At 40.5% G+C, this 21,029-nt stretch overlaps 1 long non-coding RNA gene and 1 pseudogene across 1 annotated transcript in view; both read left to right on the forward strand.

The window, feature by feature from the left end:
* Positions 1-1,859: 1,859 nt before the first annotated feature.
* The window catches only part of LOC139439475 (uncharacterized), a 57,909-nt gene continuing 38,739 nt past the window's right edge, over positions 1,860-21,029 (forward strand). Inside the window, exon 1 of the long non-coding RNA XR_011649333.1 lies at positions 1,860-2,118. This is a non-coding gene — a long non-coding RNA (uncharacterized lncRNA). The remainder of the gene's footprint in view (positions 2,119-21,029) is intronic.
* LOC131279557 (THO complex subunit 7 homolog pseudogene) lies at positions 17,780-18,901 on the forward strand (annotated as a pseudogene).

Genomic DNA, 21,029 nt, shown 5'->3' on the forward strand with positions numbered 1-21,029 from the left:
GAATCAGGTGCTGCAACAAGATCAAGTATTACAACACAAGAACTAGAAAAGACCAACTGGTTTTGACTGATAGTAGGTTTACTGCCAGTTGGAAGTCACAGGCCAATGTAGATAGAAACCAAAATTGTAATTAGTGGGCTGAAGGGTGAATGAAAGTGAAAAAGACTGATCAGAATGTAGATCATTAAACTCTCTGCGGAATGACCTGCCTTGAGAGGTAATTGAGAGAAATATTTAGGAAAAACTATTTTAAGGGTAGGCAGCTCATTCATTCACTTTTCAGATAGTCTGGGTTTTACCCCAGGATGAGGCAGAACCATCAAAAAGATGTTACCTCAGCTCCTGGGTTTTGGTACCTAGAAGAACAGAACTTTGGCACTCTGCCTTCTACTTCCAATGAGAAACAGAAGGCTGTTCACTAAATCACCTGCATTAAGACCAAGACAGTGTCAGACTTCAGGGTCAGAAGTTTTTAGTGCCGAGGAAGAATCCAGTCGTTTCACTGTTGTCATCAATACCATTCTTGACACAAGCACTGTCCTCCTGTCTTTTGCCATGGCTATTCAGAAACCTCTGAAATTAACTCGATCTTAACCATGATAAATCTGTAATTGCAGAGAACTAAATACATCTACCAACCCCACATTGCTATTCATTTGCTACTCTAGATTTTCCCTAAATGTTTCTTATTTATGTCTATGCCTACATTTCATTTTTAATGTATGGGCCTTAAAGACCTCTAAAATCCATGGTAAAATAAAGTGATTAATAAAAACTCACTTGATATTTGCTCGTTTTTGCTGCTCTTGGGAAAGTGTGGAGAACTGTGGAGATTGGTTCAGCTAGGAGGAGGAAAGAGAAACAGGGTCATGGTATCGGGTGTGCTTTCCCTACACTTTGCACTTTCATTTCTCCAGCTGGGGAACAGAACAATGTCCCATTGGCATTTGAGAACCAATAGAAAGGACCACGACCCATAGCTCCACGTGAACAAGTCCCCTCTGATAGGAACATGTGGGTTACTCCTTGCAGTTTTTCACTGAGTGAATGCAGACTCCTTTTCCTATTAAATTAATAATTGATATCACCTAACTAACAGAAAACATATAAAAAGAGAAGATTGTTAAGCAATTTCAAGTATACCAGAGATGAAAATCTTTTTCTTCATTTAAACTCACGTGATGGCAAAAACACTCAGACTAGATTGTTTATCTTGTGCATATTAATGCTCTTTACATCTTGAGTTAGGGAAGCTACCATATAACTGAAAAAAATGAAGGGATTTTTTTGTTATTGTTACGAAAGAACGTTTCACCTTTTGTTTTACCTTGGCTGCAGATGTTAAAAACGATTTTCTTACCAGAGGCTTCTAGTAATTTACCTGTGACAGAGAGATGAACACTGTTTTATGCCTGGCTCTGTGTCAGGTGAACCTCGGCAAGCCACCATCTCAGTTCCATAATGTTTGGCGCTGAAAACTCAGAAACATAAAATGCTTCCTGTGTTATCTTTCTGTGACTCTAAGGTGAGAATGGAGGCGCCTCAGCCGATCTCTAGATCCACACGTGGTGACGGATGTGGTGGGAGAGGGGCTCACAGACCCGTGCATGCTCTACTCTCAGACGAGGGAACCGACCCCTACCCCGTTACAGGGGACAGAGCTGGAATCCACCCGGGTCTTTCTGACTCCGGAGATCAGGCCCCCGCCCTTTCTGGTAGGTTGATGGTCCACGCTCTGTACAGACCTTGCCCTCCGCCGCCTGAAGGGCCTTCCCACAGTCTGGCTGCAGGCTGGCCCGAGCACACGGTGCCTACCCAGGTGGCCACGCGAACACCACTTTCTGACGGGGACAAACTCCTTCTGTGTCTCAGGAGCCAGGAGTACAGGCCTCCTGACGGTCACAGGCCCACCTGACGACCACCTCAAGTCCACCATCACCTCGGCCCTCTCTACCGCACAAGGTCACCGCCTCTCCTTCCTCAACCCACAAGCGGACCCCTCCTCTTCCAGGGATGCCGGAGGCCTGGATGGAGGAGGAGGACCCAGGCGCACATGCGTAGACATTGCCCACGGACCCATTCCCAGAGTGCTGCGCGGGGGACCACTAACAGCCCCAGGTAGGATACCCACAATCCTCTGCGCCCACGGGAACTGAGTTTTCGCTTTTCCACAGTGTGTTCAAATTGGGAAAGTAGTTGTAAAAATTTGGTTGGGGAACTGTGAGGTATTAGAATTTTTATGTAACATCTGATGTATCAAACCAGACATGCTACTTTCTAAAGTAGCTCTGAAAAATTCTAATGCCTTCCCCAATCTAGTTGAACTGATTTCCTATTAATCTAATACTCTTTTGGGTTCTTGGAACTAGATCTTCCCCATTCCACTTACAGGAATAACAGGGATAAGATAACACCTCAAAGCAAAACCACCGAATGGCATTTTAAAAACCCAGTAAACCTGTAACTTTCCTCAGAAACAAAAAGCTTGATATCCTTGAGCGGTCGGCTGCTCACACAACAGTATCCATTTACAAACTTTAAATGATAAGTCCTGAAACCAGAACACCCAGAACTCTGGCATGCTTGAGCTAACACAGGATTGAGAAATTTGCCCACGTCCTCCTCATGAGACCCTTTAAAAAATCCCGAGTCATCACTGGCATGGCAAGAATGTATCACACAGTTATCACTTGATCCTTAACCCCTACCCCCTTTTCTTTGCCTACAAAAACCTTTTCTCCCCTTCTAACTTTGAACTGGTTTGAGGAAAATTCCCCCAGTTCCCTGTTTGTGCACTCGCAAAAAATCACCCTCTTGCTGAGTGAGGAGTTTCTCCTTTGTAGTGCCGGTTTGGAAGGCCCTTTCTATTGTAAATAGCTGTTCAGGCAGTATAACTATAGCTCACATTTAATAGCTTTGACTTGGTGTAATGACTTAAATGTTGAAAAAGGAAAAAAAATATTTTTAACATGTTTTCTTTTAAAAAAGATTTTAGATTACATAAATGTTGCATAAAAAATTATAAGGGATTCCCATATGCCCCGCTCTTTAGCCATCCCATGTTAACAATATTCTTTATTCATGTAGTACCATTTTTACAGTTGATGAACACATTTTGGAACATTGACGCTAAGCGTGGATTATCATTTTACATTGGAGTTTACACTCTCTCCCACACATTTTCATGTTATTTCAAGATATATAATAGTATTTGTCATTGCAATGTCATACAGGCAATTCCCAAGTCCCAAAGATGCCCAAGTACACATCTTCAAAGTATACAATTCCCTAGCTCCATTCACAGAATAATACTTTTCCCTCCCTCCCTAACGGACCTTGGAGTCTGACTAGTCCCTCCATAATCCCAGGTCTGCCTTCCCACCATCCACCTCCCCCACATTTACCTTAAGGCTTCCCTTTCAAGTATCCTTAGCAAAATCATGACTAAGATCTAAAACTTTAAAAAAAAATTTAAGTAGAGAAGTTGTGAGTTTATAGAACAACCATGCATAAGAAATGGGTTTCCCATATGCATCCTATTATAAACACCTTGCATTAGTGTGGAATATTAGCTACAATTGATGAAAGCACTTTTTTTTTTCAAATAGAATTTTATTTTATTTTTATTTTTTCGATGATCTATTTTATTTTTAAGTTCCTTTTTAAATTATTTTATTAAGGTTAACAGATCACAAAGAATGTTACATTAAAAAACATAAGAGTTTCCCATATAACACACTTCCCACCACCCCACCCACATCATTTTTGTAAATTGTATTTTTTTGAAGATATATACATCTCAAAAAATGTTACATTAAAAAACATAAGAGGTTCCCATATACCCCCCATCTCCCCACCCCACCCCTCCCACACCAACAACCTCCCCCATCATTGTGGCACTCATCACACTCGGTGAATACATTTTGGTGCACTCCTGCATCACATGGATAATAGTTTACCCTGTTGTTCACACTCTCCTCCAGTACATTCAGTGGGTTATGTCAGGATATGTAAAGTCCAGCATCTGACCCTGCAATATCATTTAGAACTACTCCAAGTCCCCAAAATGCTCCCACATCACATCTCTTCTTCCCTATCCCTACAGTCAGCAACTACAGTGGCCACTTTCTCCAAATCAATGCTACACTTTCTTCTACTACTAGTCACAATAGTTTTATAGTAGAATATCAGTAAGTCCACTCTAATCCATATTTTATTCCTCCATTCTGTGGACCCTGGGATGGTGATGTCCCCTTCACCTCTAGATGAAGAGGGTGCTTAGATTCCACATGGATGATGGATGCAATTCTTCTGCTTGCAGTTGTAGGCACTCTTGATTCCCTGGTGTGGTGGTTGGCCATCTTCACCTCTCCATTAGCTGACCTGGGTAAGTCCAACCAATCAGAGAGTAGGAGTTGCAACTCTGCTGAGGCTCAGGGCCCAGCTGACATGTGGGCAGTCCAGAGATTCAAGTCCCCTGAGTATACACCATCCCTAACACCAACCACAGGCATGTGTAGAAAGGTCACATCTGAGTCCAGCTCCATCACACTCAGGAGCACAAATTCCAAAGTAGGGCCCTTTGACATGGCACAGAACTCCAAATCCATCTTCCATGACCATATACCCTGTGGGTCTCCATACCCTTCAGGGAGGTTCCATACCTAGGGTTGTACCTACTTTGGATTTTTCTGGGGTCCTGCTGAGGCGTGTGTAAGTGCAACCCTCCTGATGACCTCCTGACTCTTTTTTGAAGACTCTTAGCAATAATCCCCCAAGTGCAATGGCAAAGACCAACAAGAAAGGATGATACTGATGACTATGCTTATGACCCTGTGTGCCTGAAATATGCACTAGGCCTAGAGCTGCAGGGTGCCTAAGAGTTACCTCCTGAGAGCCTCCATGTTGCTCAAATGTGGCCACTCTCTAAGCCAAACTCAGCATGTAAATGCATTACTTCCCCCCAGCATGGGACATGACTCCCAGGGATGAGCCTCCCTGGTGCCAAGGGATTACTACCAATCACTGGTTGGAGATGCAACTAGAAAGAGACCTTGAATGAAAGCACATTTTAATATTTACATTATTAACTATGCTCCATAGTTTAACTTAGAGTTCACTGTTTGTGTTGTGTGATTCCATGGATTTTTTTAAAAATTTATTTTATTACTATCTATACAACCTAACATTTACCCTTTTAACCACATTCAGATATTTATTTCAGTGCTGTTAATTATATTCACAACAATGTGCTACCATCACCACCATCCATTACAAAAACATTTCTATTGTACCAAATAAGAGCCATGTACATTTGAAGCTCGAACTCCCTATTCCCTATCCCCACCTCCTCCCCTGGAAAAAAATATTCTAGTTTCTGACTCTGAGTTTGCTTATTCTAATTACTTCCTATCAGTGAAATCACTCAATATTTGTCTGTTTGCCTCTGGTTTACTTCACTCAATATGATGTCTTCAGAGTTTCATCCATTTTGTTGTATGTATCAGGACTTCATTCCTTTTAATAGCTGAATAATATTCCATTTTATGTCTATACAACGATTTTTGTTTTTATAACTACAACAGTGAGTTTCAACTGAGAGCAATTTTGGCCCCCAGAAGATAATGACTAGAGACATTTTTGGTTGGCGAAATGGAGGGTGGTTGTGGTACCTCTGGTAGATAGAGTCCAGAGATGCTGCTAAACATCCTATAAGGTGTAGGACAGACCCCCTCCACACCAAAGAATTATCCAGCTCCCCCAAATCAATCACGATGTAGTTGAAAAGCCTTGAGCTGCTGTGATCACTTGGTTCATGGATGAGGTACAATTCACTTGTCAGACCTATGTTTGTAAGCCCTGGGACTTCTCTTTTTCTTGTGTGCCTGTACAAGAACAACCCACTGCACAATCTTTCTAAATTGAATTCTATTTATTCTTCAGCCTGTCAAGCTTATTTTAAATTTAACCTTCATCCTTGAGGATCCCCATCAACTCTGTTACTCCTCCCTGCCATTGTCACTTTGAAGAGCTGAAAAATACCCACATGTTTGAGGAACAACCTTTCTGGAAAACCCTGCAGAATGCTAGAGAAAAGTTCAGTTGTCCCTGGGGTCTGGAGGTCTTCTGGTAAAAGGCTAGCTGAGAAGGCTGGTTTCTTGAGACACTGAGGGAGAATGCCAATGTTTGCATGCTTCTTGGGGCTTTCAAACAAGGGTTTTTAAAGAAAAAGATTTCAGTAGTTGTCTTAAAGAATTATTATTGGGAGGTATTTGGGGCTTCCCAGATGTCCTTCACATAAGGCAGTTTCTTGGTTTCTTCATATTGTGGTTGGTTTGTGGCATCCAGATGTCCTCAGAGTACTGAGAAACATTGTTACTTGTAATTTCCCATACTTTGACAGGCTTTTTTTTAAATTACTGAGACATACATGAGAGTAACTTCTTCTATGGCCCCTTACTCCATTTTAAATCTCTTTGCCATAGTAACTGCATTTTGTTTTATCTGTTTTTCTGATTTCCCTCTTTTGATCAAGATCCTTTTCTGAAAGCACCACTGATCAATATTTGGTATAAATCCCTTTGTGCCCAGGATGGCTCGTTCCTGGAAGTGGTGTCCCAAGTAGGAGGGAAAACTGCCAGTTTATATGCAGAGTTTTGCTTAGACAGTGGACATATTTGAACAACAAGGAAGTTCTTAATGAGTGACTCTTAGGCATTAGTTATAGTTAAGCTTGTCTTTGTCATACTTTTACAAATATCTTTATGCTTAAGGGCCTTCCACATTAGCTTGACTTGTGGCAGGGCGATAGTCGTGGCCATTATTTTAGAGATAAGAAAATGAATAAGAAGCACTGTAATGATTTTAATAAGGGAAAGTATTTCAAAAAATATTTGAAACATACTACAAATCGTGTCATCCCAAGATCCAAGACTCAGCCAGTATCATTTTCAGTTATGATACTGTAGTTAAAGCTTTGGTCTTATAACCAGTGACTTGAATAATATCCTATTAATAAGGAGAGTATTTCTTATTGAACTTACCAAAGTACTTATATTTCCATGAAAATCAGAATATTCAATAAGAGATTCTGAATTCTAGGCATCAGGCAAGGAGAAAAAGATAAATGTTTTATGAGTTATAGAAAGCTTAAGGGAAAAGGAAAATGTATTATTTGTATATGAAAAAGAAAGAAAATATTAGCAATATTTCAAGCAAAATCCATAATCATTCTTATTCAATTCATTCTGTCCTTAGTAATTAATTCTTGTTCTGCTCAATGTTGTGTTAGTAATTGCAGGTACCCACTAGCTTTCTACTAGATTTTTGGAATTTCTGAGTCAGTCCAATTATTTTTTTTTAAAGATTTATTTATTTATTCAACCCCCCATTTTCTGTTCTCTGTGTCTATTTGTTGTGTGTTCTTTGTTGGCTTCTGTTGTTGTCAGCGGCATGGGAATCTGTGTTTCTTTTTGTTGCATCATCTTACTGTGTCATCTCTGCGTGTGTGCAATGCCATTCCTGGGCAGGCTGAACTTTCTTTCATGCTGGGCTGCTCCTTATAGGGCGCACTCCTTGCACGTGGGGCTCCCCTGCGTGGGGATACCCCTGCGTGGCAAGGCACTCCTTGTGTGCATCAGCACTGCATGTGGGCCAGCTCCACACGGGCCAAGGAGGCTGGGGGTTTGAACCACGGACCTCCCATGTGGTAGACAGATGCCCTAACCACTGGGCCAAGTCCCCTTCCCCCAATGATGCTGATGCAAAGTTCTTTAAGCAATGTCATTATGTCTGGTGTCCCAGAGTATCTGGCACAGAGTATTTTCCAGAGGTCTCTGAGATAGTACTTTTCTGTTGAAGGCAACAGCATTCTGACTTGCAACTGATTACAAACGTTTTCAGGAGAACATTAGAATAAAACAAAAAACTCTTGGTGGGTACTTAAAGACTTAAGAGTAATTACTGTTTTGTAACAGTGAAAGACTTAATGAGAGTTTATTACAGAATAATGTAAATGAGGATGAAATTTGTTTGTGTGTTTGTGTGTATATATTTGGTAATGTATTTCTCATGAATATTTATCATTTTCTAATATGAGATATTTCAGTACCAGGAACTCGTAGACAGTGAGGACATTGGTAAATCTCTAGGAATTTTATATAATTTCTGGAGCATATTAATAATAAATTAAGTACCCAAACCTAACTAAGAGAAAGTTAGAAAATTCCTTTTAATTTGACATCCCTCCCCTTCAAATTCATAAATTATCAAATGTATTTCTAGCACTTTTGTTTTTACAAGGTGAGGAGCAGATTCTTTTGTGATTTTCCAAGGGCTCTCTGAAAAAATCCCAAAGAGAGTTTGAAATAAAAAAGAAATCATTTAGGTTTTGATTTTAGAAGGTATTGTTAAAAAGTTTTCAGGACGTTTGAACAGTTGGTTAAATAGGATCACAGGTCACTGTCAAATAATACTTGTTTTGTTTTCTTGACATATTTAAACCTTTCTTTTAACATTACAAACAAATGCTCAATAAGACAAACACTGCAATTCTTTATTTTAAATACTTTCTTATTAAAAAAATACTGTAGATAACATAAATGTTACATAAAAAAATATAGGGGATTCTCATATGCCCCACTCCCTATTTCTTCCACATTAACAACATCCTTCATTAGTGTCATACATTTGTAACAATTGATGAAACATATTGGAGCATTGCCACTAAGTAAAGTTTATAGTTTACACTATAGTTTACACTTTGTCTTGCACATTTTTGTAAATTATGACAAAATATATAATAGACTGTATCCATCATTGCAACATCATTAGGACAATGCCAATGTCCTGAAAATACCCCTATATTATACCAGTTTTTCCCTCTCCCTCCCCTCAGAACCTCTCATGGCCACTGCCTCCTCATCAATGATAAAAGTTCTTCCATTGCTAGAACAACAATAAGCCTATAGTAGAATAACCCTAATTCTACTCTAGTCAATCGTTCAGTCCCCAGTCCTGAGGCTTCTTGGATGGTGATGCCCACTCTGCCTCTAATGGGGCAGATGGATGGGACTATCTTGCTTGCAGTTGCAGACTCTCTCTGTTCCCTGGGATGGGCTTTGTCCATCATCATCTCCTTGTTATTTGTCCTGGGTGAGTCCACTGAACTGGAGAGTAGGTGTTGCAACTCCCTTGAGATTCAGGGCCCAACTAGCACATGGACAGTCCCAAGATTTAAGTCTCTTGGGCATACACCTATCAACTCTAGTATTAATATTAACTATAGGTCCAAACAGAAAGGGTAGAAGAGCCTTATGTAGGGAAACTGAAAATGAGTTCAACTCTGTCACACTGGGGAGCACACATTCCAAAGTAGGGCCCACTTGCAGGGTGCCAAACTCCTGAGCTGTCCGTCTGGCCAGTTGTGTTCTGGATATCTCTAGAGCCCTCAGGAGCCCAGTATTATTTACTGTGGCAATCAATGAGATCCTAAGAATGGCAATTCTTATATGGCAAAATAAAAGTGCCATCCTCCACTTCCCACTTCCCACAAATAAACATTGTTAAGTGGTGCTGGGCTTTCTCCACGGACTTCAATGCAGACACACAGACAAAATTTCATTTTTCAGAAATGACAAAAATCTAGCAAATAATGTACTTACAACTAACTTGTTTACTTAACATTGTTCTGTGGTCCGGTCTTCATTATATTCCATTATATGGGTGTGCAAGTGTACCATATTTAACAATCCTTTTTAATAGATTTTAAAAAATATATTTTTAATTTATTTTTAAAAGATACATAGATAGCACAAACTGTTACATTAAAAAATATAGGAAGTTCCCATATACTCCACTTTCCACACACCTCACTTTTCCCACTTCAACAAGTTCTTTCATTAGTGTGGTGCATTCACTGCATTCGATGAATACATTATGGACACTGCTATACAGCATGGACTACAGTTTATGCTGTAGTTTACATTCTCCCCCAGTCCATTCATGGGTTATGGCAGGATGTAAAATGTCCTGCATCCATCCCTGCAGTATCATTCAGGACAACTCCAAGTCCTGAAAATGCCCCCGTATCACACCTCCTTTTTCCTCTCCCTGCCTTCAGCAACTCCCCTGGCCACTGTCTCCACAAAATGATACAGTTTCTTCCACTGCTAGAGTCACAATAATTCTATAGTAGAATACCAGTAAGTCCACTCTAATCCACATTTTATTCCCCATCCTGAGGACCCTAGGGTGGTGATGCCCACTCCACCTCTCCATTGAGAGGGTGTTTTGATCCCACATGGCTGGTGGATGGGACTCATGTGCCCGCAGCTGTAGACTCTCGTTTCCTTGGTGTGGTGGTTGTCCATCCTCACCTCCCTGTCAGCTGACCTGGGAAAGTCCAAGGAACTGGACTGTAGGTGCTGCAACACTGCTGAGGCTCAGGGCCCAGCTGGCACATGGAGAACCCAGAGATTCAAGTCTCCTGGGCATACACCAACCCCAGTGCCAACCACAGGTTTTTAATATATTTCCAATTTACACTATTATAAATAATGTGTAGTGACTACCTTGGTAAATTTTCTTTGTATATTGGTGAGAGTCTTTGCACATTTGTATGATTATCCCTGTAGTACAAATCCAAAGTTAGAGAGTTGCGTGATTAAAATTAGTACACATTTAAAAATATGTTGCCAAATAGCTCTCAAAGAGGCTGAACCAATATATACTCCTTTTATGACTGTATACCAGTTTTAGTCTCCTCACACTAGTACCAACAGGGAAAAATTTGAATAAAACTCTAAAAAAATATATTGTCTAATCCTGTCATTCATGTATCATATCCTTATTTTCATTGGGTTTTATTTCTTTTATTTTTTGTCTTATAAGTCTGTTTGTAAACTAGGCTTTAGTCAGGTGTGTTCCAACAGTTTTGTCAGCCTAGCTTTGATATTCATCTTGAGACTTCATGGCTTATTGCTCTTGTTGGCCAAGGAATAGTGTTAAGTTTTTACATAGTCCCATATTTTAGGCTTTTATTATGGGATCACAGTGTTTGTGTCATTTTTTGAAAGGCTTTCCAAATTGCAAGTCATACAAAAATCCCTAGATCATTTCATTTAATGTTTTATTTACATCTTTAATTACTGGGAATTTATTTTGGTGTAAAGAAAATGAGAAAGAGATTCACTTTCTCTCAAAATGAATTGTGAACTGGCATATCCAACCTCATTTATTTCAGAGCACTTATTTCTTGACATAAAATCCCATTTTTATTACTTATTAATATGTATTACATACTTGAACCTATTTTTAAGATTTTATATTTTGTTACTCAGTTTGACAGTTTATTGCTGCTGCTCTGCTGTGTTAATCACTGCTGCTATATTATAGGTTTTAATACGAGATGGTGCTCTGTGCCCTCTTATGAGTCTTAATTTTCAGGCTTTCTTTTCTTTTATTAAAGAATATCTTCCACATAAACTTTAAAATTATATTTTCATCATAACTCTCTCCCCAACAAAAAAAACAGTTGAGGTTCCTCTGGCCACATATTAAATTGATGTGTTAATTAATTCAAATGACCTCTTTACAATGATGAAGTAATGACATCTTCCTAAAGAAAGATCTCTTTCCTTTAATTCAAGTGTTATTAACATGTCTGGATACAGGTTTATAGTTTCTTTCATATAAATGCACATATAGACACATTTTATTTAGTTTATTCTATTCAATTTGATACTCATAATTCCAAATAAGTTATTTGGATAGAAGTTGTTGATTTTTTAAATTTAACCTTTATCTTTCTGAATTGTCTACAAAGCTTTCTGTGGATTTTCTTCGATTTTTCTAGGCATATAATGCCATATTGCCAGTTGCTTTTCCAATATTTATGCTTCCTTTTCTAATGGATTATAAACAGCAACCAGAGAAAGCCTGGTGACGCTGTATAAATCGGTCATAGGTTTTCACATGAAGAGCATTACAGAGATCCAGAGATCACTGCAGACAACCACGGACCCCAGTCTAGATACTGGGGTTACAGCTGAGAAGAAAAGAGATAAAATTCCCCACCCCATGGAGTTTATGTCCTTGGAGGAGGGATCTATCATTCAGGTCCCTGAAGGTACACACTGTCACCTTCAAAGGACAAAGGGAGGGGAACCCCTTAAAAGGTGTATTAGACAGCCAAAGGGCTCTTGATGCAAAGCATCGGAAATATGTTGGCTATTATAAAGGGTATTTATTTGGGGTAGAAGCTTACAATCAGAAGGCTATAAAATGTAAGTTACTTCTTTCACCAAATCTGTTGCCATGTGTTGGAGCAAGATGGCTAGTCTCTGTGAGGATTCAGCCTTCCTTTTTGTCCTAAAGCTCCATGGACCCAGTTCCTTCTGTCCTCGCTGTAGGCTGGCATGAGGCTTGTCTCTCTCCCCAGGGCTCGTTTCTTTCCAGGCTCAGCTGCTCTGTTCTCTTCACAAGTAATAACACTGCTGAGTAATAAGTATGTGTACTTTTAATTTTGAATGATATTGCCACTTGTAGTGTATATCCTCATCAAGACCATTATAAAGCTTTTAAATTTTTAACTATCTGATGGATATAATTTGGTACTTCATTGTTATTTTACATTGAATTTTCCTAATTATTGAATTTAAGGTTGAATTTTAAGACTGAATTTATTTTTAAATATTTATTGTTCATTTGTTTTTCTTCTGCCATGAATTGAGTTATTTGTTCATTTTTATTGGGCTTTTGTCACTTAGTGATTTGTAAGAATTCTATATTCTGAGTACTAATCCTGTTTTGATTACATACATTGCAACTGTCTCTTTCTAGTCTATGCCTAGTCTCTAAGTTTGTTTATGTCATCTTTTGATCAACAGAAGATTTAATTTGTAAATTAGTCAAATTGTTCCAGTCTTTCCATTTATTATTTTAGTATATATATATTTTTGAAGATATATTTCCTATTCTGATATCATAATGATAGTCCCCTATTTTATCTTTCTAAAATTTTGAAGTTTCATTTTTTTAGGTATAGCAGGTTTCATTTGTTTGTTGTTTGTTTTCGAGGTTTTTGGGGGCTAGGAATTAACATAATACCTCATATGTGGGAACCTGACATTCAACCACTGAACCACATCTATTCCCAGGTATAGGTTTTTTTTTTTTTAAGATTTTAAAACATTATTTATTTCTTCCCACCCCTTGGTTGTTTGCACTTGCTGTTTCTGTTTATTTTCCTTGTTTCCTTTGGAGGCACCAGGAACTGAACCTGGGACCTCTGATGTAGGAGGGAGGCGCCTAATTGCTTGAGCCACCTCCATTCCCTGCTTTGTTGTGTCTCTCACTACACTTTTTTCTTCTTGTGTCTCATATTGCATCATCTTGTTGTGTTTGCTTGATGAACCTGCCTGTCATGCCAGTTTCCTGCCTTCTTTAGGAGGCACCAGGAACTGAACCACAGACCTTCCATATGGTAGGTGGGAGCTCAAACATTTGAGCCACATCTGCTTGCCCAAGGTATAGGTTTTTAATCCACATTGAATTTACTTTGTGGAGGCAGGTACCAAATTTTTACATTATTTTTTAAGATTAGCCAATTAGTCCAGCATCATTTTGTCTATCCATTCTTCTCTCATTTGTAAATCACAAACCAAGTTCCATCACACACCAAATTTCCCCCATTTAAGCATGTCTAATTCTGGGCTGTCTAGTGCAATCTATTGCTCTCTTGGTATATCTCTGTACCAATAAAACATTGTCTTAAATGCTGAAGCTTTATATGAAGTTTTGATAATGTAGAGTGTATTTAGTCATCTTATTCTTCTTTTACAAAGTTGTCATCATCCTCCTTTTCCTTTATGGAACCATAAGAATGTAAGAATCAGTTTTTCAAGTTCTATGAATCACTCTTGTTTAGTATTTGTATCGCCAGTGCTTTAAATTTGTTGGGTGGAGTAATTGCCATCATCACTGAATCAAAATGTCCATAAATAAATTTGGTCATGTCTTTCAATAAAATTGTGGAATTTTCTCTGTGAATGTCCTGCACATCTTCTGTTGGATATACTCCTAAAGGGACTTTAACAGGCTTTTAAAGTTTATTTTCCATTTTACCTTTTTCTAGAGACAGATTTTACTTCAGTGTTTAAGGACTCAGCTCCTTCTATGGGCATAGACCAGGTTTTGGGGCAGCACCTGCAGGGCTAAATGGGGATTGGTCCTTTTGGGCTTCCAGAGAATAGTTCCTGTCTACCTTGCTGTGATTGGGAACTCCTGCTCACTGGATGTGGTGTGACCATGAGGCTGGTGTGTTCTGAGCAGTCTAGAATTTTGGGAGTTAAGATACAGTTAAGATACACATATAAGATGTGTCCCTTAGACCAGGGAGATAAAGCCACCATGAATTCCAGATGGAATGGAAAATGGATCACTCTGGAAAATGTTTGTTCAAAGGGATCAAAGGTAATTTTTAAGGTCCATGACTTTGACATAGCAATTCCATTTGTAGGATTTTATTCTTCAGATATCTGAAAAGTAGACAACGGGTAAAATAAAAGGATTGCCAGGAAGCATTGTTCAATTATGAAAAATGAGAAAAAATTACCTAACTACTTCAAGAAACTATGTATAACCATATAATGGAATATGCAGTTATTCAAGATGTATCGAACACTCCATACAACAGAAAGAGAATATATATTTTTTTCTAAGCACTCATGGAATAACCACTAAAATTGACCATGTTCTAAGGTATGTGCAGATGTAAACTGAAAAGAAATGTAATCATAAAGAGTATGCTTTCCAACTAAAACAGAATCAAACTGGGAATCAATAACAAAAGGTGACAGGAAAATCTTAAACATGGGAATATAACATTCTTCTGAATAATCATTGTTTCAAAGAGGAAGTTTGAGACAAAATTAAAAAATACAAAAGGCAGTCTGAGACTAAAAACACAACATATCAGAAAATGTGGGATGAAACTAAAGTACTGACAGGGAGGTTAAAAGCACTAAATTTTACAATAAAAATGATGAAAAGAATCAATAATTTAAGATTCTGTCTCAAGAAACTAGTAAAAAGACCAAGAAAATCTCAAAGCAAGAAAAAGAAAGAACACATTTGGATCAGAGCATAAACCGAAATTAGGAAAATGACAGAGAATATGAATGAAATAAAACATTGATTCTTTTTTTTTTACACTAGTATCACATTTTTTAAATTGATTTTGTAAAAATATTACATTAAAAAAAATATGAGGTCCCATTCAACCCCACCACCCCCACCCCACCACTCCCCCCCCCAGCAACACTCACTCCCATCATCATGACACATCCATTGCATTTGGTAAGTACATCTCTGGGCATCTCTGCACCTCATGGTCAATGGTCCACATCATGGCCCATACTCTCCCACATTCCATCCAGTGGGCCCTGGGAGGATTTACAGTGTCCAGTGCTTGCCCCTGAAGCACCATCCAGGGCAACTCTAAGTCCCAAAGGCGCCTCCACATCTCATCTCTTCCTGCCATTCCCCATACCCATCAGCCACCATGTCCACTTTTCCCACTCTAATGCCACCTTTTCTCTGTGGACCTTGGATTGGTTGTGTCCGTTGCACCTCTGTGTCAAGAGGAGGCTCAGATTCCACATGGATACTGGATGTAATCCTCCTGCTTTCAGTTGTAGGCACTCTAGGCTCCATGGTGTGGTGGTTGTCCTTCTTCAACTCCATCTTAGCTGAGTGAAGTGAGTCCAATAAATCAGATTGTAGGAGCTGAAGTCTGTTGAGGCTCAGGGCCTGGCTATCATATTGTCAGTCCAGAGATTCAAATCCCCTAAATATATCTTAAACCCCACCACCAACTACAATTCCAGTAAAGTAGCATGAAAGTCTTGTGAAAAGAGATCCCATCTGAGTCCGATTTCATCATGCAGAAACACCAGCTCCAAAGGGCCATCTGACATGGCAGTGAACCCCATCTGCCATGACCATAGAACCGGTGGGTCTCTTTAGCCCTCAAAGGAATGAATACCTGGGGTTGTATCTACTTTATCTGTCTCTTAGACTCTGCTCAGTTGTGCATAAGGGCAATCCTTCTGACAGCCTTCAGACTCTTTTTTAGAGACTCATAGCCATATAAACTCATTTCTCCTTTCCATTTCCCCCTTACATTAGGTCAAACAGCATTTTAAAGTCATGTTATATATAGACAGGGATATTCTGCTGATCCGCATTCAACCTTCAATTCAAGGTCATTTTCCAGTTGCATCATCAGTTGGTACTTGGTAGTAATCCTTCGGTACCAGGGAGGCTCATCCCCGGATGTTATGTCCCACGCTGGGGGGGAAGGCCTTGCATTTATATGCTGAATTTGGCTTCGAGACTGGCCACATTTGAGTAACATGAAGGCTGTCAGGAGGAAAATCCCAGGCACAGTGCTGCTCTAGGCCTTGTTCTTATTTCAGGTATATAGGCTCACAGCATAGTCATTAGTATCATGCTCTCATTGTTGGACCCTCATTCCTTCCTGGTCCTTACCTTTGCACCTGGGGGACTGCCACTGCTGCCCTAGGGACCTCAACAGAGCACCCCCAGCCAGGAACCCAGTACCCCCCCAGCTGTAGTTTTTAATTGTTGCCACTATGAGTATATCCAAACATTACCATGCACCCTGGACATATGCCCTGTATAACTCCCTGTCAGCCATATATCACCTGCCAATAGTGTCCTATACCAGTATTCCTCCACTGCCATTGTTGAACCACTCTGTGATCCAAAACTTCCTGAAAATTGAAGCCCAATATAATGTCAGGATCCCTTACTAGTAAAATGGCATGTAGCGATGGGTTTAAAGGTTAGATATAGAATACGTGTTGACTTGGAAAAATTCTACATCCTATATTTTTCTTTTTCTTTTTTTCCTTAATTATTGAACTTCTCTTCACAAGAGCCCTAGACCACAGTAATTCATATATACAATATACAGTACTCCCACACATCTACCATAAAACCTTTTCCCTTCCACAGTGATATTCTTATAACTTATTCATATCATATTTACTTAAAGTGATGTACAGACTCCGAGACAATAGTTTTCAAACAAGGTGACATCTGTGCTTACATTGTGGTCCATACTTTAGGATATACAGTTTTCTAAATTTTTAGTTATCCTATGTTTTACATTATGGTTTACATTATTAGTCTGTTGTCCCCTATATGTTTTTGGTGTAATATTACATGTTTTATATCCATCCTTGTGTACTCTTGTGAAACTCCTCCCTTACCCCACATTTACTTTGGTTCCACACATTTAACAACCATTTTCCCATCCCCTTGGTGCCCACAGTGACAGCCAACCTCCATTTCCCGAGGAGCCACGTCCAGAGATACTTGCAACAGTGTTCAGGGAAAACATTGATTCTTAATAAGAAAATTTTAATAAAATTGATAAAGCAATAGCCAGACTGGAAAAATAAAAGGAATGAAGACACAAATCACAAAAGTCATAAAAGATATAAGAGAATGACTGAGACTGTAAAACCATTAAAAAAAAAAACAATTAAATTAGGTCACAAAGGGAAGCAGAAATCAGAATGGCATACAGCCTGGATGAAATCTGAGTGCACATTCAAAGACGATGAAAACACAAGAGACATTTGGGAAGCAAGGTGATATGTGTGAAAAATATTTTCTTTACAATTTTAGAAGTATTGTTCCTATGATAAAAAAAAAGTGAGCTTGTGACCATTTGAAATTAATTTAGCAATGCCAAAAAGAGAAAGATTCTGTTTGTAATGTAATGCGCTCCTCTAGGTGTGATACCCTTTGATGGCACTCCGTTCAGTGGAGGGCCCTTGAGTCAATTACCGGTTAAGATTAATCTCTGACTCCTGATTGGTGGCTGTCAGTGGGTGTGGTGCAGTTGTGTCCCGCCCCCTCGCTGGATCTGCTTTAAAGGGACCCTCCCTCAACAGACCCCAGCACAGAGCTCTGTGGATTTGGATCCCGCAGCGGGACAGAAGGAGAAGGCTCAGGTCTGAGGCCCGGGGGGAGACCAGCCCCTGCCTGGCTGCTCAGAGCTGAAGTCCCGAGAAAGAACAACTCCGGAGACTGACACAGGAGGCCCGGGAGGAACCCAGGGCTCTGCCAGGAGGGCGGCCTGCGGGGCCCTTCCAGCAGGCGGCCTGGAGAGGCTGGGCCCACGGAGCCCAGGAGGGGAGGCTGGAGGATGTACAGAGCAGCAGAGGCCACTGCCTTCTTGCTCCAAGACATGGGAGCAAACTTAGATGAGGTCCCACAACAGCATCTGCTCGTCGACCGAGAGGGTGCTGGTGACGATGGGAGAATTAATCTCCTTGTGCAGTTTCACTCAGTGGTGTCACTCTGGATCCCAGGAGGAGGGATACAGCCAGCACCAAGGTATGCTGAGCACCCTGGCTTAATTTGAGTTTTCAATGCGCAACACCTTGTTGGTCCATAAGAGGAATCTCAGAGAAAGAAAAAATTATGTGAAAATGTCCGAAGAAATAGAACGTAGCATCACTGGAGCAAGTAAAGAATTGCTGAGTGCAGGAAGCAACTTCTTCATGCCAAACGATTACGAAACAACAGGCAAGAATATGATGCTTGGGCAAAAGTGATTCAGCATTATCCAGGGCAGCCAGAGGCACTGAAGGAACTAGAGCCTCTGGGCAAAGGGCTGGAGCATCTTTCCCAGATTAAAGAGAGCCTCGAAGCTAAGACGGAATTGAGACGCAAACACTTTCACGGGCTTCTTAGCACCCTCCACCAACTTCAGCTGCCTTTGAGAGAGGAGGAAAAGCTCTCAGAGTTGGAGGAAGCTGAAGACAATAGCATAGAAAGTGATGCTGCTCCAGAGACAGGCTGACTGCTCACCATTCCCAAGAAAATTGAAAGACAGATGTGACAGAAAAACAGCTGCAAGTTCTTAAATTATTTTATTCCATTAATATAGGTTTTAATTAAAGTTGCTTTACTGGAACTGAATCAAATTATTGAATTGCCTTCTAATGCTAATGGGGTTCCAATGATATCTATATCCCTTGAAACCACGTCCGTGTCTTAGTGCTGTGTCCTCGAAGACCAGGACCCAGGTAGGACTCAGAGTGGTGAGAAGTGCTGTGGGGTATGAACATCTGCATATTTTTTAGTTTCCTTGGCTGTTTAGACTACTACTATGAAACCACTTGTGCAAAACAATGGGAATTTACTCATGCACAGTTTGGATGCTAAAAGAAAGTTCAAATCAAGGTGTCATCGACGCGATGCTTTCTTCCCAAACACTGGAGTTCTTGGCTGGCTGCTGGCCATCCTTGGTCCTGGCTCCTCTGCCACATGGACTTTCCCTTCTCCCAGTTCTGTTGCTTTGCATCTTCTGGCAAAATGTAGTTTTCTCACTCGCTTTGTTGGAATTCCCTTCTGCTTACAAAGAACTTCAATAATAAGATGAAGCCCCCTCCTGACTGGCCTGGGTCATCTCATCAGAGATCCTACTCAGGATGGGTCCAGCCCACAGGAATGGATGAGCGTTCAGAATTTGTTTTCCGGGGCCCACACAGCTCCAGGCCACCCCAGCACACTAACCTGCTAGAGCACAGAGTGTCCAGGGCACACGAAAAGGCAACAGCATTGACGGGGTCAGGGCAGATGCTCTCATACTTATTAAGGGCTCACATACCCAGAAATCCAAACTGGAGACTTTGCATCCCATACAGGTAGCAAATAAGAAATACTCCCATTCCACCTGCCAACACAGCCTAATCTGATATGCGCCACTTCCATTGCTATCGACAGTGATTTCTCCTTCTCTCTTCAGCTCTAACAAATCACCCTCCCCCAAGACATCTGAACGTACTCGCACAGAGACACAGTGGTAATTCTGTCACTCCATCAACTCACTACTCCAAAAATACTATGTGTAGCTTAATTTATCAAGATTTCTGGCTGCCTGAGGACTTATAGATTTTAAAGTACAAAACAAATTACTATCTTCGAACACTGCAAGTAGCACCTGACTTAATGTATAAAGGCAGCAGGTCACTTCCGTATGAATAGGAGCAGTAATTTCACTGCCTGACTGAAGGTTCCAGGGAAATCCTCTGTTGGGGCTTGAATGCCACAAGTAATGGGGCTGACAGTAAAAAGGAGTGTGTGGGGACCACAGGTCTAGAACACTGAGCAAGTGGCTGAGGAAGGTTATTTAAACCGTGACAGATTTCAAATAACATTCATCAGCCCCTTCGTAGTGGGTGGAACTGTACCCTCAGAAAGATACATCCAAGCTGAACATCAGAGGGTAACATTATTCAGAATAACAGCTTTTGCAGATGGAACCGAGGGAAGGATTTCAAGATGAGATCATCTGAGATTAAGATGGTAGTTAAACCCAATGATAAGTGTCCTTCAAAAGGACAGGGAAAAAAAGGTAAAGGGGAGCTATGGAAGAGAAGGCCACGAGTGAAGACGGAGACCGAGATTGGAGTGCTGTGTCTAGAAGCCAAGGCTCACCAAGGGCTGCCCACAGTTACAGCAGTGAGGAGAGAGGCATGGCAAGGAGCCTCCCCCAGGGCCTCCAGAGAGAAACAGCCCTGTCCACAGCTTGATTTTGGACTTCCAGCCAGCGGAACTGAGAGAGAATACATTTCTGTTGTTTGAAGCCACCCAGCTTGTGGTCATCTGTTAGAGCAGCCTAAGGAAATGAATGTGCCCCTTCTTCCACAGTGGCACAAGACAGGCATGACATTAAAAATTCCTTCCAGTCAACCACCACACCAGGGAGCCAATAGTGCCTACAACTGCAAGCAGGAGAATTGCATCCAGCATCCATGTGGAATCTAAGCCCCCTCTTGATATAGAGGTGGAGTGGACATAGCCATCCCAGGGTCCACAGGATGGAGGAATAGAGTGTGGATTAGAGTGGGCTTACTGATATTCTCCTATGGAACTATTGTGATTAGTAGTGGAAGAAGTTGTAGCATTGATGTGGAGAAAGTGGC

Source organism: Dasypus novemcinctus, chromosome 8 (assembly GCF_030445035.2).
Source record: "Dasypus novemcinctus isolate mDasNov1 chromosome 8, mDasNov1.1.hap2, whole genome shotgun sequence".
NCBI lineage: Eukaryota > Metazoa > Chordata > Mammalia > Cingulata > Dasypodidae > Dasypus > Dasypus novemcinctus.